Here is a 21,044-nt window from a genome sequence, read left to right on the forward strand (position 1 = left end):
TAAGCTGGCAGGCTTAGGTGGTGCATGTGGGTGTGCACAATGGAAACCTTTTGTTTACGCCCAAGCTCATTTGCTTCCGGTCAGTAGTGCCTCGGTGCTGTTCGTGCTTTATTAGTCTGGCTTGAGGTGAATGTGCTCAGTGTGTTCATGCTTTGGTGATTATTGTTGCTCTAGGAGAGCTCTGTTCCAACCTATTTGTTCTGACTCATATCCCTTTTAACAAGCATTGGCAATTACAACTGTTATGGTCTGGCACAGTGATAAGGTTTTTTTAAGCTTCAGTACAACTCAGAGAACAGGTATCACGCGGTCAAGTGGAGGGCAAGTTGACTTTGTCAATTGCACCATCTCCTCGCCTGCATTATGCAGCGATCTCAGCTGTGCAGGGACTGAGATCCCAAGCTGCACTTCCAGCTCCCAGCCATGTGCAGCAATCCGAACTGGACTCCCCTTAGGGTTCCTGGGGTCTGTTTCCCCATCTTCCAGCACTATGAGAGCCTGACATCAACTATGCTAGGTTAAAGACCCGACTCTGAGGCCTGGGAGGCCTGGAACCGAATGGGACAGCATCACACAGGGAGGGGCCAACTCACTATGCACAAGGAAGTCAGTAGGGACATCGACTTGGGGTCATGAAGGACCAGCAGGGTGAGACGGGGACAGAAAATAGGCCGGACACCAAAATAAAAGCGGTCCCTATTAGTTTAATCAGATTTCTAAAAAAGCAGCCCTTGTTTGTAGCTTCCAACTTGGGAAGACATGCTGTGTGGGTGTTTTGCAAGTATAGAAGATTGCATGGATATGAGCTTGCTGTTCCAATGTTTAATTTAATATCAGGCAAATGAACACTAAAAATCGACCCAGCAGACCATAAAACAGTCCCATAGTAAAAAAAAAACAGCCAAAAAAAAAAAACAGCCCACATTCTGACCTGTCAAACCCCGCCTTTGGGAACTGCTGATTGCCCTATAGCCCAGTCAGACCCTGCCAACAGTACACAGGTTTTCAGTAGAAGGATCAATTTCACGGTCCTATGCAGGGGCGGCTCCTCCATTAGGGCGGAGTAGTGTCGCCCCAATGCTTTCTCGCAGTGCGAGAAGCAGAAACAAAAAATGGAATTTTAAATACTATTTTATGGTTCTGCTTCTCGCACTGCGAGAAAGCAGAAGGCAGGGTATGCCTGGTTGGGGGCGGGCGGGAGGGTATGCCTGGTTGGGGGCGGGCGGGTCGGGGAAGAGTGGCTTTCACCACTCTGAGTACCCTGACTCTTTGGTCGGCCCTCTGAGGTCGACCAAATCAGTCATTCGCACTCTACATTTTCTCTGTGTAGGCTGCATAGAGCCTACATAGAGAAAACGGCCTCCCTACAGGCGCCCGGCTGGGAGCTGTTCATACCAATCACAACGCTGCCATTGTAGCGTTGTGATTGGCTTACGGGAGGGGAGGGAGAATGCCTGTTCCTGAGCAGGAAAACGGCAAACGCGGGACCCGGCCCAGGAGAGGCGGCGCGAGACCCGGTTAGGTACATTTTTTTTTCTTTTAACGACAGGACTTCAAATTTGCTTTTTTCTTACTCCTTCATTTACTTTGTATATTTAGCTCTTTTAGTGCTCTAAAGTAACTGAAAGGAGACATATATCACTATGTAAACTCACAATACATTTCGAAATAGCTAAATAAATAAATAGGCAGAGGGACAAGCAAGAGGTCTACAGGGACTGTTATGCAGGGAGTGATGGCGATGGAAAGGAAGCCGGAAACGGAGGCGGAGCGATGGACGCCTGGTGCTGTAGGGACTGTGCGCTTTGTTGTGAAACAGCGTTGTGCATTGGGTAGGGACGCACGGTACAGGGGGTGGAGGGGGCCAACCCCATCCACATGTTCATAGTCTCTATACTGGAGGAGAAGCTGTACTCGAGATAGGAGCCAGTGACAAGGGTGCACTGGCGAAGGGCCTTTATAGGGCAGGGCATTTTGGCTCCATTAGAACATGGCTCAATAATAACACATCCGAGGGCAGTAGGATAGCTAAAGAAATGTCTGGTCAGCAACTCTCACTGAACAGGGCATTTAGGTAACAACCCTCACATAACAAGAGCAGCCCCCTTCTACACAAAACACACCCACATTTACCACAAGTGTACTGCCTTTGTCCAGGAAGCATACATCACCCTCATAATAACTACAAAGCACACGTTACTCATTTCAAGGGCACTACACCGTCTTACCAGACAAAACTAAACAAAAAACAACCGTTTTCCGATAAAAGAGCAATAACTACTAGCTTTGATAAGATTTGGTTATGTGTAGCTACCCACAGCCCATATTTTGTCCCTTAACACTAACACAGTCCCAAACTTTTGACACTAATTACAGGTAGCAATGGTTGGGCACTCCCCTGCGCATGTGCCTGCGTGCACACACAGACGCACACAGATTTTCTTCAGTTGAAATTGTAGAGCACCTTCTTTCTGTATTTGTTTTGCTCTGCATGTTTTTGCTAGCTTTTAGGAGCTTTAATCTGGTTTTCCACATCACATCTTTTTGTGCTGAGCAACAGCTCATTGCAACCCTGGATCACAGAGTTTAGGGATACTTTTCACTGAACTCTTGTTATTTGCCGGTTTCGTTTGCAAAAACTTGTGCGATTCATGGCAAAAATGCCAGTGCTGATTGGATTGTGGAGTAACACACAGTTAAGACATGAAAACAATGGGCACCCTCCCTCCGTTTAACTATTTTTACTGCACAAATTCAGATGTGAAATAGCACATTTAAAATATATGAGAGCGTATTAGTTTATAGGGCACAATCCAGTTAATCTGAATTTTGATTGCACTGACTCAAGGTGCGCAAAATTCATTTATTTTGCTCTTGTGTAATTATGCAAAATTTTGGCAAACATTATGCATAGTTACGTGAAATTCAAATCCGTCATTTAGCACTTTTTGTTTAGTGCAAAAAGCGCTGTTATGTCAATATTTGACACAAGGTACATTTCGCAGTGAAGAAATAGTGCAAACAAAAAGCATGGAACACAACAGCCTCTCCTGTTCTGTTGTTCCAGGGTGTTAAAGCTATTTTTTTTTTCAGCAAATGGCAGATTATTAAATTAAGTGGTGTAATGGCTCTGATACCTTTGTGTCGCGTTAGAGCTATGTAACACTCGAACACTAAATAAAGAAATGGTGTAATTATGTGAGTTTTGCACAATAAGCATAACACGAAAATCCTCAAATTATGCTAGCGCAATTAACATTTTGCACAGTCCTATTCTAAATTTCCTCTTTGTATTCAGGCCTATTCCAGAAATTAACGGATAAATAGTGGTAGGACCCATCTACAGACATGTTGAAGTTCAACGGGTCGCTCTTGAGTCTTCTCACAGCAGAAAAATCATATAACTGGTAATGGTGGGGGTGGGGGTGGAGAATGGGTTTTTCAAAGCATCTGGGAACTCACATTATATGTATAAAACATCATCTGGCACAAGGCATGCTTCCATTAAAAGTGGCACCTTCCCATTCTCATTTGACCTCCAGCTAAATACCACCCCCCCATATAAATATTTAGGAGACTCCACTATTGCCCTACTCCTACCCTAAAACTATTTTTTTTATACCTTCATACAGCAGGATCCATCGTGTGCAATTCTCAGGTCAAAGACACAATCTACACCCTAGCCAAAGAGAGATCTTAACAAATCAATTCAACAAAATGGAACAAAAACAGTAGAATTGGACTGCTCGATTCTACTCAGAAAAAGAAACCCAATAACACATTTTTCCACAGAAAGCACATGACCTGTGCTCAGTTCTTACACAATAAAGAGAATACCACCAAAATCTGCTCATACAGTATGTGCAAAGGCATTTGGCATGGACAATTAGAAGAAATGTACACGCTACATAGAATCAGCGTCACAGTCTACTCCAGTCACCCCAGCAAATGAATCTAGGACGTCGTCATGGATGGTGGCAGCAAAATATACCCCAAGTATTCCATTGGCACATGGGCACATTGGGACGTCAAGTTTCCGCCGCTGGATATCTTAACCTGCAGGGTCCTCATTTCCACAGAAAGAGTGAGTGTGAACGGTTGACTTGGGAAGTACATGGGTATATTTTGCTCCTATTACATGGAGGAGTGCACCAGGAAATATGGGAGCATTGGTCTGCCCGAAAGCCAGTGTGACCATATGGGGGTCCGTCTCACAGATGAATTCTTGGCTTGCTCTCCAGCCTCAACCTTCAGTTTGGAAGTCCACATCATCTGCCACTAAGAGGTTTGGTGGCACGGCGTGTGCCACCCTCACAACTAATCTCTATGGTGACCACGCCAAGCTGCTAGTATGCGAGATTGATGTATCTCTGACAACATGGTATGGAACTTAGACTCCACAGGGGACACAGCTAGAGGCTGGAAGTGGAAGGTGAGGGATGGCCCCAACATCCAGGGTGGGGGCAAGGGTCATGGGTCATGACAGGCAGACAAAGGGAACAGAGCACTAGTGTTCTTCAGTAGTACCTACAATGTGTGCAAGTGTCCATGTGTGACCAGCATGCTGCTCGCGCCGAGAGATCTGCAGACATTAAGATAAATTCCGTCTACATAAGTACGTGAAATACAGCAAAATTATGTGAACATATGCAAGCTGCAAACCTGCCTGGAGCTTTATTTTTAGCGTTAAATGCATCCTTTTTGGTGTGAGGAGGCATTTTGTGCTGAAAAATAGCACAAAATCACAGATTGCGCAAATACTAGCAGCTCGCACTCTGTTCATACTCACATTGTGCTGCGCTTTGAACCTTGATGAAGTGAAGTTTTGGAAAGGACATATGTATCCACACGAAAGTAGAAGAAAAACTAATGGTGCACACAAACAGCTCAAGCTACCTTAAGAGGGATCACATGAGTGCCTGAAGTGAGAAGTTATAGTAAGCTGATTGCATTGGAACTGTGCTTAAACGCTACACAGTGTGTTACTGAACAAAAAGGTCCTACTTGGCACAGACTACAATGTTTTCCTCCTCAATAGAAGCTGTGCATTATTGATCCTCTGATAGCCTCTTTTGCTACCATTCGCATTTCAATGGCTTGGTCCTTCTTGTTCAAAATGGACTGAATGTTAGCAGTGTTTGAAATCATTGCTTACCCATAATTCACAGACTACGCGTGAAGTACTTTGGTAGATTGTGTTCGTTTAAGCAGGGCGGAACTGGCGGAACCAGAAGCTGCCCTATAATGATTCCTATTTGTAAAGCGCCAACATATCACCCCTTCACATGATGCTGAGCTGAGCTGCTGCCGGCGATTGAACTGTGAACCCCGTGCTCCGGAGTCAGCCACTCTGGCCGCTGCGCCACACCTGTGCCTGGCAGAACTGCTCAAACCAGCCCGATCCCCTTAGTCTCTGTGTGTATTCTCTCTCTTTTCATCTATTCATTATTTCTCTCCTTCTCTCCTCTCTATCTGATTGATTTCTCTCTAACTCTTCCCTCCGTCCCTTTCCCCTCTCTTGAAGCTTTTCTGTTCTTGCTGCATTTACCCTTGACACGCTGACCGGCGTCTTTGGGAGTTTCAAGCATTGGTGCTGGACCCTGATAACTAGTCGGATTTTCCCTAAAGTTGTGGACCAGACTAAAAGATTAAACGGAAGTTTTCTACACGTAGCTTTACAAGGAGGGACTTGCTTGCGAGGAAGGCCCGTCATTTAATGGGTCTCCAGGGATCCGGACGACCCCATCACACAAGCGTCCGGACGTCCACCGCCCTTACCATGTGTACAGTTATTGCATTAACCCTGTCCTGAGGAGGCCGAGGAAAGTGTAAGGCCGAAACGCGATTGCGTAGACCCTTTTTTTGAAGGAGGAGTCACAGAAATTAAGCAAAATTTGGAAACTCACTGTCAAGTACGCTGAGAAGGTCCGACACTAACTGATTGAGTCGCAGCGTACTTCCTGGACTATCTCCCAGTGGTCCGTCCTAAAATTATTTGGAGGACACTAGTAGAAATTATTTGTGCTTTTCTAGGGGTTAACTTGTATGTATAAGTTGCTTGTTTTCTTTTGTATGTTAGGAACTTGCGTATGTATAATTTATGTGTATATTTGTATTTTTGAGTTGTTGTTCCCTTCTTGATCCTATGTCATTCTTGATGTAGAAATGTTAAAATGTTTTGATAAAATCCTTCTAGATTAATAAACTAGAGATAGAGTAACTAAGTGTGCTCTATACAAAAGTAATCTCCATATCTATTCCTTTATACCACGTTGTGTTTGCATATGCATTTACCCTGGGGGGCTGAGAAATTGGAATAGGCACTAGGAGCAGCCCTCGGCATTCAAAACATGCCTCCAAGGACTCCTGCCCACCGGGGAAATGCCCATTGGAATAAAAGTCCTGTCCAGTCCTGCCTCTAAGTATTGGAACAGCAAGGGGTGCTGTGAAATACTAGTTTCAGAATTGTACACTGGCCCCACTGTTTAAAGGGTGGCAGAATGAGGTACCTCAGATGAGGTTTGAAGTGTATTGGCAGAGCTATCTAAAGATCATGGTTTTGGAGGGGTGTTGCAGGTTAGATTGGGTGCCTTGAACAAAGCACTACTCAGTGCCTGGGTCACAGAATAAGAATATCAGAGGTGCGCCATGGCAGGATTGAGGTGCACCAGCAGAGCTGTGTGTTTCTCTTTGTACAGGTTTAGTAGTGATGCAGGAGGTTTGGAGGGAAGTTTACCGAGTGTCTGTGGTGGGTCACGAATACTGGAGTAAGAGGTTGTGCTGCGGGTCGGGATGGAGATGCATTGACAGAGCAGTGAGTGTGTCTCAAGGAAGAATGCTGAATATCAAGAATTGCCTGTGTTTGAAAGTCGTAATCTCAGATGGTCTTCAGAGTGCAGGGGGTTCTCTCTTCCTGGCTCCACTTTTTCTGTGTGTTCATGGACTCTCCGGAGCTGCCACAGTTCACTGGTTCTTCAGAGAACAGAAGAAAAAGTTCATCAATGTCTCCAATTCCCAGGAGAAATTTCTTGCTCTGCCGGAGGCTCCCGGCTGTGTGTCCAGTGGGGATTTGTCAGTGTTAAATCAATTGCACCTGAGCCAGGATTCATCAGCTCTGGGCAGAGGCTTACTGAATAGGACATCAGTGTCTGCAGCGCCATGACATTGCTCCTCAGGAAGAATCGTTCAACGCACGTAAGGGCTTCAAGGGAGTTCACAAGTCAGAGAAGAGAGAATACCAACAAGAGTTAAGATGTGACCCAGTGGCCAGAGCAGCTGGCGTTGAAACATCATCAATCAACCTCATCAATCAGCCCTCCTCTGAAGGGTCCCCAGGACCACCTCCACAGACTTGGAAGGAATCTATGGGGTCATAAAAAACTATGTAGTATATTATGAGTTACATTAGTATCAGAAGGGACCGCAAATCAGTAACAACGTTCTTCCCAAACTTTCCTCCTAAATGCTCTCTAAAGAGAGATCTTTTCAAACAACAAGGGGACACAAGTAAAGTCAGCCAGGGACCTCGGGAATCAATTATTTTGTGCTACAATGGTCCCTAGGGAGGTAGGGATAGGAAGTTACAAATGAACACAGACCCAATCAGTGCTGTATTGGTTAACTTATCCAGCCGGACAGAGGTTCAATATTTAATTTATCAGCAAGTTTTTTGGATATAAACAAACACAAATACTGAAAAGTGGGACACAAGCCTGCATCCTACTACACAAACATACAAACATAAAATAGGGAGAACATTTAAGCAAGGCTCAGGCAATGCTTATGGTTTGTTTTGACAAGTATTATGAATGTTAAGAAACAAATCGCAAGTAACGTCTCTACACAGTTAATAATGACATCACATTTAGTGCATGATGCGTTTTAAGGTATCGACGGCGTTTCGATCCAAGTGAGCAATGGGTGGATCATCTTCAGGACATTATATTAGCATGCCTGTATATAAGTGCCTAAGATAACTCAAGTAAAGAAATTGGAGGGATTTACGGGAGTGGAGCCACAGGCGTGTGCTCGGACTGCGTAATAACCAATAGTCGAATGCACGGTGCTGCTCAGGGGGTCAGCATCCGGAATAGCGGCTAAAGAGAGATGGCTTGAATGTCGAATCACTTCCAATTTTTAGCCAATGGCTAGCCAACTAGTACCCTGAGCTTGCATCAGGGTGGCCCGTGGTTCCTGTTATCAAGGGGACTATGCAATCCAGTAGCCAAACTGCTGAACTAGGAACCAGAGTTCTGGGTATGTATGTTCTAGGCTTGACCAAAAATTAGTGTGATGTTTTAAGAGGGCCTCAAGCATAGTGGTGCCTAAGAAATTGGTGTGGCTTCCACAGACAGTGGGGGTGGCCAACGGCATGTGTTGTGGCCTTTTTTAGATTTCCGTGGGGGCCAGGGAGGGGAGGGAATGTGCAGGTCCAAAGGAAACCGTCTCTCCAATACATGATTGGAGGGGGTACATGGGGCTGGTGGGTGGTCTGAAGAAGCACCAGGTAACCAACATTTAAGCTAGTCAACACATTTCCACTTCTCTGGTGACCTTGCAACCAATCCAGACCTGCAGCACCTTGCCCTCATCATTTGAGCATCACTACGTTCTTGTGTTCCAATCCTCCCATCCCAAATGGATAGGATTTGGAAAGGTTGGTTGGTGTCTGCATAACTGTACGTTTGTGCTATTATCTTGTTTTCAGTTGTATTTATTTTGGTTTTAGTTTCTTAAGGTTAAGGTTTGCTTATGCATATTGTCATATTTGGCAGGTTAACCTCATGGTTGGCCACAAATCAGATAGACACTTTGCAATCATATTGCCAAAAGTCAGGCAGATTCTGGATTCAGCTTCAATTCCACCACATGCAAGGGCAGTGGTACAGCAGTGGTCAGGTGGGTTTGAGGGTGGGTGCTTAAGTGATTGTCCCTAGGCCCTTCACTGGTACTTCATCATACTGCACTGGGGATGTGGGGGAATGGTGCTTGCGCCAGGTGTTCAAGTGATGGCCCGATTGCCCAGGCCGGTAATACCTACTTAGGGTTGTCTATGGCATGGTTGGTTTTAACTAACTGCTCAGCTAACCAGTTAGCCTGGGCTACCTTGGACAGGGTAGTGGGCAGTGCTTAATTTGTGCTGGTGTTTTCCAGTGCTCTGCAATACCACTTATTTATAAACACCAGCACATATATATGAAAAACCACCACGTGGTGGCGATGTGTGGGTATTTTTAAGAAGTGTTGATTAGTGAAGCATTACACGATGTAATATATCTTTAAAAAAGTGAATGAATGATGCTGAAGAGCCAGCAAGGTGATCAACCAAGACTCCCCACAATTGCATTGGTTAGGTGATTTGATATCTAGATTCTGTAAATGAAGGCATGAATGCAATAATGTAAAAACATATCATGAGCTGTTGTTTGTTAATTTATAATGTGTTTTGTGGGGAATAAATACAGCTTGAGACTTTGACTTTAAAAATCCAATTCAGTGAGTCTTGGGTAATTTCTTGGGGATGAAAAAGGAACTTAATGGGTTTTGCAGATGGTTCAATAGTTTGGGTATTTTTGTCCCTGGTTATGTCTCAAAGGGCTTGGGGTGTCCTTTTCCAATTTTAGGTTACCACTTTTTAGGTCTATGCCTCAAATTGAAAATATGTGCAGTGAATAGCACACATTCATGCGCAGGCATACAAAAACTTAACACCTTCAGAGTTCTGCAATCCACTCACAACAGGACTCCACACCCACGAAGCTCGCTTCAATGGTTGTTTGAATTATGTATAGCGGTTTCTTTGAGCAAGGCCTTGATGTATCAAATAACCGCAGAGAAATACATTGAGTGCTAAAACACATATAATACGCAGATGTCATACATAAAAAAAAATAGAACCTATTCACATGAACTGATTTGGGCCAGTATATTTCCAAATGTTCTGCAGTTCTGCACTGGAAGTTGCTGAAACGAGAACAGAAGCACACTTCAAACTGTTCCAGTTTATTTAAGTCAAACTGTCCCAAGAGTATATGATCCCCATCTCATTTTAGAAGAGTTCCAATGTCTTCCTCTCTCAGACTAAGGGCAGGGCCGGACTGGCCTTAGCGGGCACCGGGCAATCCCCCGGTGCGCCGCATGGGTGGGGGCCGGTTTTGGGCCCCTGGGGGCCGTTTTTGTTACAGGGCCGGTTTTGCAGCATAGCTGCAAAATCGGCCCTGTAACAAAATCGGTCGAAAACCGGCCCTGGCAAAGAGCTCGGGTCACACCCAAGCCCCGGCCGAGCACTTTGCCAGGGCCAGTTTTGGTTCCCAGTCCGGCCCTGACTAAGGGGATTATTTGCAAGCCCAGAGCATTGTCCGAACGTCACTTTTCCTAATGTTCCGGCAGCACACAGTGCAGACCCATATCTACGAGGCCACAGAAAGCCACCCTGCATGGCTTTTCATGGCCTTGTAGATATGGTGGAAGGCAAGGCAGCACAGCACAAGTCGCTGAGTTGCCTCTCACTGCCTCAGGAAGATGTACCATGGGCGTTGCAGTGGGTGCTACCACTCGATGCCCATGGCTTTTGACACATTACCCGATTTACAACATAGCATGAATCTGAGAATGCGTCAAAACCCTGCGCCTACCCTGGGGTGGCATGACAATTGTTTTTGTAAAGGAAGATGTCCCTTCCTACACAAACACAACCTGATTCCAATGCACGCACCCCACCGTAGGGCAAGGGGGCCTGTGTTAGCTCTAGGCAGCCATGTATGCACCAGCGCAGTATAAGGGGACGGGTATGTGCCGTTATCTCTTAGATATGGCGCATTCCTGTCCTTGTCTTTTGACGCAGGGCAGCGCAGTAAAGTGACATGCAGCGCTGCCCTGCGTAAAATTGTTGTAAATGAGGCTCTTATTGCCTTATAGGAAGCTGAAAAAGCACAGTTTTGTCGAAAACTAACAAATACATATATATTCCACCAAATACAGAAATAAATGCAATTGCAGGTGTCATGTTGTCGTTTTACACCTCCAAGATGTACGGATGTGCCAAACAGGGAAAAAGGCAGTGGTGCGGAACGTGAGGTTAGGTCTGAAATTCAGAGTGGTTTATAATCACAGGAGGCTGATGGGTGCGGAAAAGCCCAGCTTTGTGGGGGGCATGCGTGGCTGCACCCCATGGCGGTACTAATATTGATTCAACCGTTGAATGAGTGACACAGCGATAACCCGTTGCGACGTCAAATCCCTTCCCTCCATCAGGTCGAGGGCCTTATCAAGCGCGGACACGCCTGGCGCGAGCTCTCGCCCATTGGCCACGCCGCGCTAATACTCCCGGCTGCCCGCTTATCGATATGTCGCCCGCGGTCCTCTCTCTGCTGCTCTGCGTAGCGCGCCCCCATGGCAGGGTTCCCCCCAAAGTGGATTAGGCGCTGGGCCCGGGATTGAGCGCCATCGACCGGGCCTGGTTAGCAGGCAGTATTCAGATAACAGGCAGCGGCGGGGACGTGGCGCGGCCCCGATCGATGCTCTATTAATAACCTCACAGAACCGGACGATCGCAGTTGGGATGCGGTTTAGGCGGCCGGGTTTACCAACACTGACAGCTCCTCGGAAGGCTAAGTAATTGTGTTACTGGAAAGGCGCGGACGCGGCCAACAAGGGCAGCGAGCGACCGACCCTCCCGGGCCGCTTCCGGCCCTAGCCCTGAGGTCTGAAGACAGGGGCGCCTGACTCCCAAAGCGGACCTCACCCGAAGCCGCCTGGAGGCCCCGTGGCCACTGTGAGGCGCACAGCCACTGCTGGATTTTAAGGCTCAGGCTTGCGAGAAAGTCATATAAAACGGACCTCGTAAACACAAATCACAGAATGCAGACATGTTGGCAAAAACACTGGCGGTCTAATTTATAAAGCCTTTTTTTGGCAATAAATCCACGTTTACAGGAGGGAATGGCTCCATTTACGCCTGACAGGTACGTGCAAAAGCCTACTTAGCAGCTGTAAATGCGTTTACTACTGCGCAATTGTACACTTTCAGTGTGTATAATTACGCAATAGTCAAATCCATGCAAGGGGTGGAAAGTGGGCTGATCAAGGCATGGTATGCCTTCAGAGTTAGGGAACTTCAACAAACACGTGAGGCTGTGAACATTCACAATTTACTCACAGGCTCTTTTCCACTCTTAAAATGGTCTGAAATTAGGCAAGGGCTCAGGTAAAAAAAAAAAAAAAACTTTACACAAGATCACACATTGTGATCACATTAAGAAGGCAGGATTCGAATTCAGATTTTCTGTTTTCAATAGCTACTGTTTGTTCTGCCCTAATGTGCCTCTCTCTGCTGTTGAGTTAAAGCAGCGTAATACATTTACAATTTGACAACTTGAAACAGCAAGGGGGCATAGTTTCCCCCAAAGTGCTATTTTTTTCCACCTGTAAAAGTAGTCTTATGGCCGAGTACAGATTGTCTAGTTTTTGGTATCACAAAAATTAGCAATGTTTCGCCTCGCCTTACATAATCCCCAGGCTAAGGTTTCCAGGTGTATTACTGAGAAGGTGCCGTGAGACAAGTTGCCATTTCCTCAGTGTGCAATTATTCAGTTGCACATTCACTTAATCTTCTGCATTTTTACGTTTATTTTCTTTTACATTTTTTCTCCACGGGGAAAACATGTTTCCCCTTGGAGAGGCCCATTCCGCTACAGCTAGGCCTAGGTCAGATTTAAATTATGCCAACATAATTCACTTAAATTTGAGGATTTCATGTTAGGCTTCTTATGTGAAATTAAAAAAAATTACACTATCACACCACATCACGTCTTTAAATCAGAGCCGCTTGCTGTACCATTTTATCACAAGCGCGCTGCAATAACATGTACGGCCAGAGCAAGAGCTGCTATTTTTTTTACCCCAAAATGTCTCTGTGCATCAGAAATTTACCTGAGGATGAATTGCACACTAAATATAGCACAAAATGACGGTTTGGCATTTTGCATAGTAACGCATAATTTCTCGTATTTGTCCTGATATTTCGTGTAATTAAGCGAAAGCAAACTATGCAAATTTCGCACACCCCTAGCTACAGCCCAACAAAGTTTAGAAGTGTTTCCTTCCCTTTAGTACCATTGAAAATGAGTTAATCCCATGGGTCAGAGGGTACATTTTATCACACGGTGTGGGAATGTTCTAAGATTCAAAGGTACTGGACAACCCTGACGGAGGAGATGGGGAGTGTCCTGGGGGAGACGATTCCATTCAGCCCCTCGTTTGTTTTACTGGGATTATCCACGGACATTGACCCCCCCAAACCTAAGTTGACCTTGCTGCAGCTAGGGTTAGTGGTTGCGAAACGCAACATAGCTAGGGTGTGGGGGGCTGTGGCAAGTCCATCTCTTGTTGAGTGGAGAAAGGGCATGGACATGTATGTGCTAGGTGAAAAGACAACCTATAAAGCACGGGGCTGCCCTAAAAAGTTTTGGAAAATATGGAAGCCTTAGCTCACGCACTATGGACTCTCGCTCTCTGATTCACAATGATTTCCTACGGTTGGGTACATGGTTGGAAGGGAAGGATGGGGCCCACAATAATGTTTTGGTGCATAATGACGTTATTTAACTCTCCTTTACTGCGGTTTGGATACAATGCTGCGGTCCACTTGAACGTGTTTCTATGTCCTTCTAATAACCATTGTTCTTGTCTTGCAATTAAGAAAATGTCAATAAACATATTTAAAAAATAAAAAAAAAAAGAAAATGAATGAGTTAATCCATCCTTAGCCTTAGCAAGTAACATATCAAAAAGTGCCAGGTAATCATTGCTGTAAAGAAAAGGTGAAAGTTAATTTGTAATGGTTCTATTGGAGCTTGAAAACACCAATTTTGAGCTATAAATAAATGGAGCATTTATTTGATATTTACAGCTTCAAAAGCACACGAACCCGTGGGTGAAAATGCATCACATGCAGCAGCGGTCCGTGGAGGGAGTTCCGTGGGGCGGAAAGGGGCGGGGGAGGGGCAAGGTGGGGTGTACTAAACACCGGAATATGGATAATTGGAGGTAAGTAAACAATTAAATAAATAAAACGAATTTCGTAGCGCGCCCTGCATCGCAAATTGTGATACAGGGCGCGCTACGAAATTCGTTTTATTTATTTAATTGTTGACTTACCTCCAATTATCCATGCTCCGGTGTTTAGTACCCCCCACCCTACCCCTCCCCCGCTCCGCCTTTCCGCCCCACGGAACTCTCTCCACGGACCGCTGCTGATCACATGTGAAACAAAACGATCCTCTTTCTGCAAGTAGAATTTGTGTTTCAGACACCCGTGGGTGCCGTCTCCCAGCAACTTCATTAACATCAATAGGCAACCATAGTAGTTGCATCCTGTTCCCCAACAAAAAATGTCGGATGGATGCACGGGCACAAAAATGAACGGGAAAAAATAGCATAATCTTTACAAAAAACTTTGTCTCCTCCAGTTCACTTCCCACAACATGGCAACACACCAGCCTGTGAGGCAAAGGACGTATTCCAGTGTTTTCCTCAATAATTTAGGATGGGGTCTGACTGTCTAGATCTTCAGGGGCAGCAGAAGGAAGGCTATGCTCCCATCTAAAGTCCTTTATTCCCACTCCATCCTAATCTGCGTTGTCTCCTTCTGAAAAAGGAGAGTACACCTGAAGACACTATGCGCCTCATTATGGGATCCGCAGAATTTCAGATGCCGCTTGTACGAGTGCTACCAGCCTCCTGAGAATTACAACAGCACACAGCTGTCATCCTTCCTGCTGACATTTTAGCTGCTTAAAATGTTGAAATCTCTGGGGAAACTGTGGAGGAGAATGAGGAATTCCCTGAGGAGTTATCCCCAGAATTACTGATTTCCCAAGTAATTCTTCATTTCTTAGGTCATTTTCAGGGTTCATCCTGTAATCCTATTAATTCCACACCCTGGAGTTAACCACGGGTGCAAAGTTAGCAGCCCAGCACTGGAGCACATATAATTAGGCCACATGTCTTACATACAAGTCTTCAATACTAGGACCAGTAGGGCCCTACTCTCCACGCACAATTGCGTTCAGGTAGATACCTTGAAAAAGTTCTCTAAATTGTAGTTTTACTTCAACAGACTCAATCCAAAATTATGGTGAATAAAATATGTTGAATCAATGTATCAGTGATTGTAGCAATTTATTCATTGCACAAATATTTGATAATTGGATCTTCATTCATTTCTTCGTACAAATCCAAATTCCAATCTTTCAAAAAGTTCACTTTTGTAAATGCCCAATGCATTTCGAGCCAACCGGCTCTTCGTCGGGGGCTAAGTATCTAAAGAAATAAATCAACAATGCATATTTTCAAAATGAACGTTACAGTGATGGCAAAACATCAGTTTGCAAATACATGATCAAACTCCAAATTAGATAACAACACTCCATGCTGAAACACAACTAGGTGAATAAGTTCAGTGACCGTCCAGTGAGGCTCAATGAAACTGTTACCTTGTTAACAGTTTCACTGAGCCTCATCTCTTTCCGTTTTCTTCACTATTCACACAACTTTATTTAAACATCTCATGGTGATGGTCATTTCGGGTCATTATTCGGTCACTGAACTTATTCACCTAGTTGTGTTTCAGCATGGAGTGTTGTTATCTAATTTGGAGTTTGATCATGTATTTGCAAACTGATGTTTTGCCATCACTGTAACGTTCATTTTGAAAATATGCATTGTTGATTTATTTCTTTAGATACTTAGCCCCCGACGAAGAGCTGGTTGGCTCGAAATGCATTGGGCATTTACAAAAGTGAACTTTTTGAAAGATTGGAATTTGGATTTGTACGAAGAAATGAATGAAGATCCAATTATCAAATATTTGTGCAATGAATAAATTGCTACAATCACTGATACATTGATTCGACATATTTTATTCACCATAATTTTGGATTGAGTCTGTTGAAGTAAAACTACAGTTTAGAGAACTTTTTCAAGGTATCTACCTGAACGCAATTGTGCGTGGAGAGTAGGGCCCTACTGGTCCTAGTATTGGAGGTTTGAGGTGTTAGGAATCCATGACTGTTGGAATCCACTCCACGGCACGCTATTCAAAACTAAAGTTAAACGAGTAAAACATTGTTCCAATTACGAATTCGGAGTGCCTCTACCACCCATTTTGTTGTTACATACAAGTCTTTAAATAAAGTGAGGACAGTTTCCTTTGGAATCGGGGGGAGGGAGAGGTATTGACTTATGGTTCAGTCACAGCTCTTTGCTAAGCCCGAATGCCATTTGACCTTTTTAGATACCGGGGGGGGGAGGGGTGCGGAGTGGGTTGGTACAGGAGAAGGGTCATTTTCATCTAGGTTACGCAGGCACAAAGTTCACAGTCACACTTGGATTTTAGTGGAAAATTGAAAACGAATTGCTTTAGAACCTATTAGCTTGCTGCAGGTCATGGACATGAACACATGAAATTCTGCCTGCAAGTGGGAGCATGCACAGAGCTGGCTGTAGGAGGCCCCGGCTGCTCCCCGCAGCCCCGCTACACCCTCGCATCCCATCCATGAACGAACCCTAATTACTGACATGGATGAGGCAATTCAACTGGTTGTGGGTCCCCCGTGCAGTGACCAGTGAGGCCGCCATGTTGCTCATGCAGGATCGACTGCAGCGGGTCACTGGGGTGGGGGTCACTCTCGGCGAGTGTGCCGGTAAACACCGCTCCGCCTGCGAGTGGCGGAGCTTTGAAGGAGTTGGCAAAACTCTGCAGACTCTGTTGTAGTAGCGGGGTTCACCACCCACCCCTACTGTACACCAATGTCTGAGACCCGAGTCCAGAGAAAGCAGTTGCTCATAATAGTCAGTTGAGAGGCTAGTGGTGGACCTGACGCCATCAGACATACGAACTAACTACCCCCCCCCAAAAAAAAATAACCCAAAGAACTACAGAGAGAGATGACTGCATGAGCGCACCACCCAGCTGCAACATAAGCCATCACAACATCAAATGCTCTACCCCATTGTATCAAGATATATTTAGGAGGGTGCAAACATACATCTTTTTTCCTCTTAACCTCCATCAAGATGTATGGAAAGTTTGCCAACTTCACAAAGCTTTTATGCTTTCACCACAAAGTTTTACGATTTTCCCACCATTTGCATCAACATAGTGACTTGTGAAATGATGTGTGAAAACAGTGAACTTGCATGGAAAAATCATGCATACAATTTTATGGTGTTGAGAAAAGAAATGCAAAATGTACCTAACAGGGAGAGATTTAGCATACATTTGTAATATTAGTTGGCTAGGCTTAAGAGTGACAAATATCTTGCAATGTGGTGAAAATGATCTCACAACGCCCAGAAAAAGCTTGCACAAGTGGATGTAAACTGAGAAACCTCAAAAACGCAGAGAATTTAAAAAAGTCAGGACCTTTGAGAAAGTTTGGAGTTGCAAAGAAATCTTTGCACACCTTTAATCTGCATAGCCAACACTCAACTATGGTTCCCTCAATTGTCTCTAGTGTCTTACAACCTAACATGGCACTCTCTGAATGTCTGTGCCTTGCTGATGTGACCCCCACAACCTGCCAGTGTGATCTTGCACCCTACTATGGTAACCTCAGCCAAGCCCATTCCTCACCCCTTGAAGCAAGAGAAATGGTTTGTTGTCCCTGTCGGGCCCGCTATCCTGGCATGCTTCCTAGAGGTGGGCGAGCCACTAAAAGCTCAAGACAGGCTCAAGCCTGAAGCCTGGTTCTGACTAAGCTCGAGGTCCAGTTGGAACCTCGAGCCCATAACGAGGCGGGCTTTCATGTGACTTCTGCCTGCCTCCCTCTCTGTAGCCTGGATGTGGCCTTATGGCCAGAACTGCCAACTTTGGAGCTGGGGAACTAAGTTTGAGTCTCACCATTGGCTCAACATCCTGTGGTTCAGGCAAATCGCTTAATCTTCCCATCCCTATAAACAATTAATGATGAACTTGTGTAATATGTAAAGTGCGCCAATTCCTTTAGGTCCAGTTCACACTATACAAATACTACAAATAGGAGGTTAAAAAAAAGCATTAACTTGAGGAAAGACAAAAGATACCCATTTATGGCTCAAGTTGAACAAAGGGAAATCAAAAACCGGGGTAAATCACAGCTTCCCAGTTTAAATTGTGTGTTTTTAGACACATTTTTTGTTTCACCAAAACTCTTTTTTCGTCATTATTCTCCATGGAAAACACTGTCAAATATGTGAGTTCAGAATACCAGTTGCACAATAACCTATTATGTTTGTTTTGATGGACTATAATGTTGCTGTATAATAATTTTGCCCATATACAGGGTTTCTATGACAACTGTCTTGCCTTCTTAGTCAACTAATTGTTCATGTTTAAATACTATAAGTTTTAATAAGTACTGCTTAGTGCAATACTATAATATGACATATTAATGCCAAGGCTTCTAAATGTTAAAGAAATCAAACTTCTTTGAATTTTGAAGAGACTTTATCATGATTAACCGGATGTTTGTTGTATGATTTACATAGGAAACATTTTCAGGGCTCTGCTAGTTCTAAGATCTGAGCCAGACCATTAACTTTTCCGTGGGAATGCTTGAAACATGGGGTTCCTACCGCCCCTGTTAAGTAGGACATATTTCAGTATTTAAGGTTCGTGGAAAATGCCCCACCGCCATTCGATCCCACTCTTAATCAGGACCAATGTGTCTGTCCTGTTCTCTATCATTCTGCATGTGTCTTCTCTTTTCGTTTTAGGGGAATTTAGGGGGAAAAAACAAAAAAAGGGAGCCGTCCTTCATGCTCAAAAATATTGTTACGCGGCACATAGTGAACATGTTAGCAAAGACCCACAGCGGCATCACTGGACACCAAACTATAACCCTGTACAGGAGAGCAGACTTCAGCACCAAGGACAGAGCGCATTCGGTGTCATTGGCAATGACCCTCACAGGATATCATTGTGCATTGGCTAATATTGAGCCTGCTGCTCGTAGGGGTGCAGTAACCTCTGTTATAATGGATTACAACAGTTACAGTAGGAGACTTCTGGTTGTCTTCTGGGTACTACGGGGCCATATTTATCAACATTTTGAGTCGCCCTTGCGCCGTGCAAGGATACGCAAGGAAACACAATATCTAGATGAGATTCACCAAGCCACGCAAGGCCACTTCACGTGGCCCTGCAGTGCCTGGTAAATCGTAAAGCGTGAGTCGCTGCCTTGCTTTACTCTGTCCCAGTGAGGCATTCCATGAGTGCAGCATGGGTATTCCCACACATAAACCCATGGATTTTGGCACAGTATGAAATTTACAATGAGTGGTCAACCTGGGAATGTGTCAAAAATCTGTGTCTACCCATGGTAGTTGTAACGAGGAGAAATATCTTTATTTCTCCTCCTTTTTCCTCTTTCCATGTGTTCTGCATTCTGCAGCACAGATCTTAAGAGGTAAAAGCCTTAAAGGATTGTTTTTATGCAGGAAGGTGTCCCTTCCTGCACAAAAACAATTTTACCTGCAGCGCTGGCACCCATGCACCAGCACTAGGAGAGGACAGGGATGCAAATTATAATTTTAAATATGGCACATTCTAACCCTCTACCTGTTAAACACAACACAGCTCAGCAAGGTATCTTACTGTGCTGCATTGCATGAAATTTTGACAATGCCCCTAGATTTTAACAGTATGATCTTTGTCATCTGTTGAATTAGATTTTTCAATTTTCAGGTGCATGGCTCTGCCTGAAAATGAATAGGTGGTGGGCCAAAATCACGAAAGTTTTGCTGTGCGTAGGTGACTTATTTCTGTAGCCCTCATAGCTTTCTCTCGGCTTACTCCAAGACTAAGCCAGAAGGACTGCAAGTGCAAGTCTCAGCAAATTATTTGTGAATGGGACCATTGTCTTTGTTGTGTGAAATTTGCATACTTGCTTTCATGTAATCATGTGAAATTTTGGAAAAATTTCATGAAAGAATGCTTAATGAGGTGAACTGCAGGACCATCATTTAGTGCTATATTTTAGTGTGAAATACGTCCTCACCTCAAATTCTGACGTGATTGCACATTTTCCAGTAAAATAGACCACCAAAAACACCAGTGGTGTGTGTTCGGGAAGTTATTCTTGCAAACTTCTTGTAAAATGTGGCTGTGAACAGCATGTAACTAAGCGACATTGTATTATCATGTAAGTTCAGGATTTAACTCTTATTGGGCGTTATGGACTAGGCCTTCTCTGAAGGGTCACTCTCCAACTCTTTGCCTTCACCCCTCCTATTTTCTAAACTCATTTTTATAGGCCTTTATAATTCTGTGCACTTTACCACAGTTAACCAGTGCTAAACTGCTTGTGGTCTCCTCCTAAAACAATTGTATATTTGGTTTATACCTGATTGGTACATTTAATTTACTTGTGAGTCCCTTGTATATGGTACCACGTGTACTCAGGTCCTGTAATATGAATGCTAACAATGGACAGCAGTACTCATTGGGCCACCTTTTAAAAGTAGCTTTTAAAAAAATGTCTCTGGCCTGCCTTTCAGCCTGTAGTGAAGTATTAAACTGCCAATTCAACCTGGTAAAATAAACCTTTTGTCAAACATCAAATGATAGAATGCACACCATGTATTATTCAGTCAACAGTTTTGAAGGATGCGCACAGGCACAATTTTTGTTGGCGTGCTGACTCGTCTCATGATCTGCCCCAGTAACACGAAATCAATTTTAAAACTATCTGGTGCGCCGTTGCGCAGCAGCCTCAAGCTGCAAAGCCATGTCGGCAAAAGCCATAAGAATGAAGCAACAAGAGTCCAATTTTCGACCAGGTAGTCCATTTTAATCCATGTTTAATCCCTATTCATCAATAATGGCTAAGTTTACACAGAGGCACTGTGATTTCCAAACTTTAAATGCTCAAGGAATGCCCCTCCAGGCCTTTTTCAACAGCACGTTAAAATTCCCATTGTATCCTGGGTGCCCATGTAGATATTCACCCAAAGCCTTTCAGGCATGTATCCCTTTGTCTGGGATAGCTGTAGTACAGAAAAAG

The 21,044-nt window shown here is 44.4% G+C and overlaps 1 protein-coding gene across 3 annotated transcripts in view; it reads right to left on the reverse strand.

The window, feature by feature from the left end:
- IGSF21 (immunoglobin superfamily member 21) overlaps positions 1–21,044 on the reverse strand; it is a 1,330,939-nt gene that overhangs the window by 493,042 nt on the left and 816,853 nt on the right. The gene's annotated exons all lie outside the window — the stretch shown is intronic.

The sequence above is a fragment of the Triturus cristatus genome, chromosome 1_2 (genome assembly GCF_964204655.1).
Source record: "Triturus cristatus chromosome 1_2, aTriCri1.1, whole genome shotgun sequence".
NCBI lineage: Eukaryota > Metazoa > Chordata > Amphibia > Caudata > Salamandridae > Triturus > Triturus cristatus.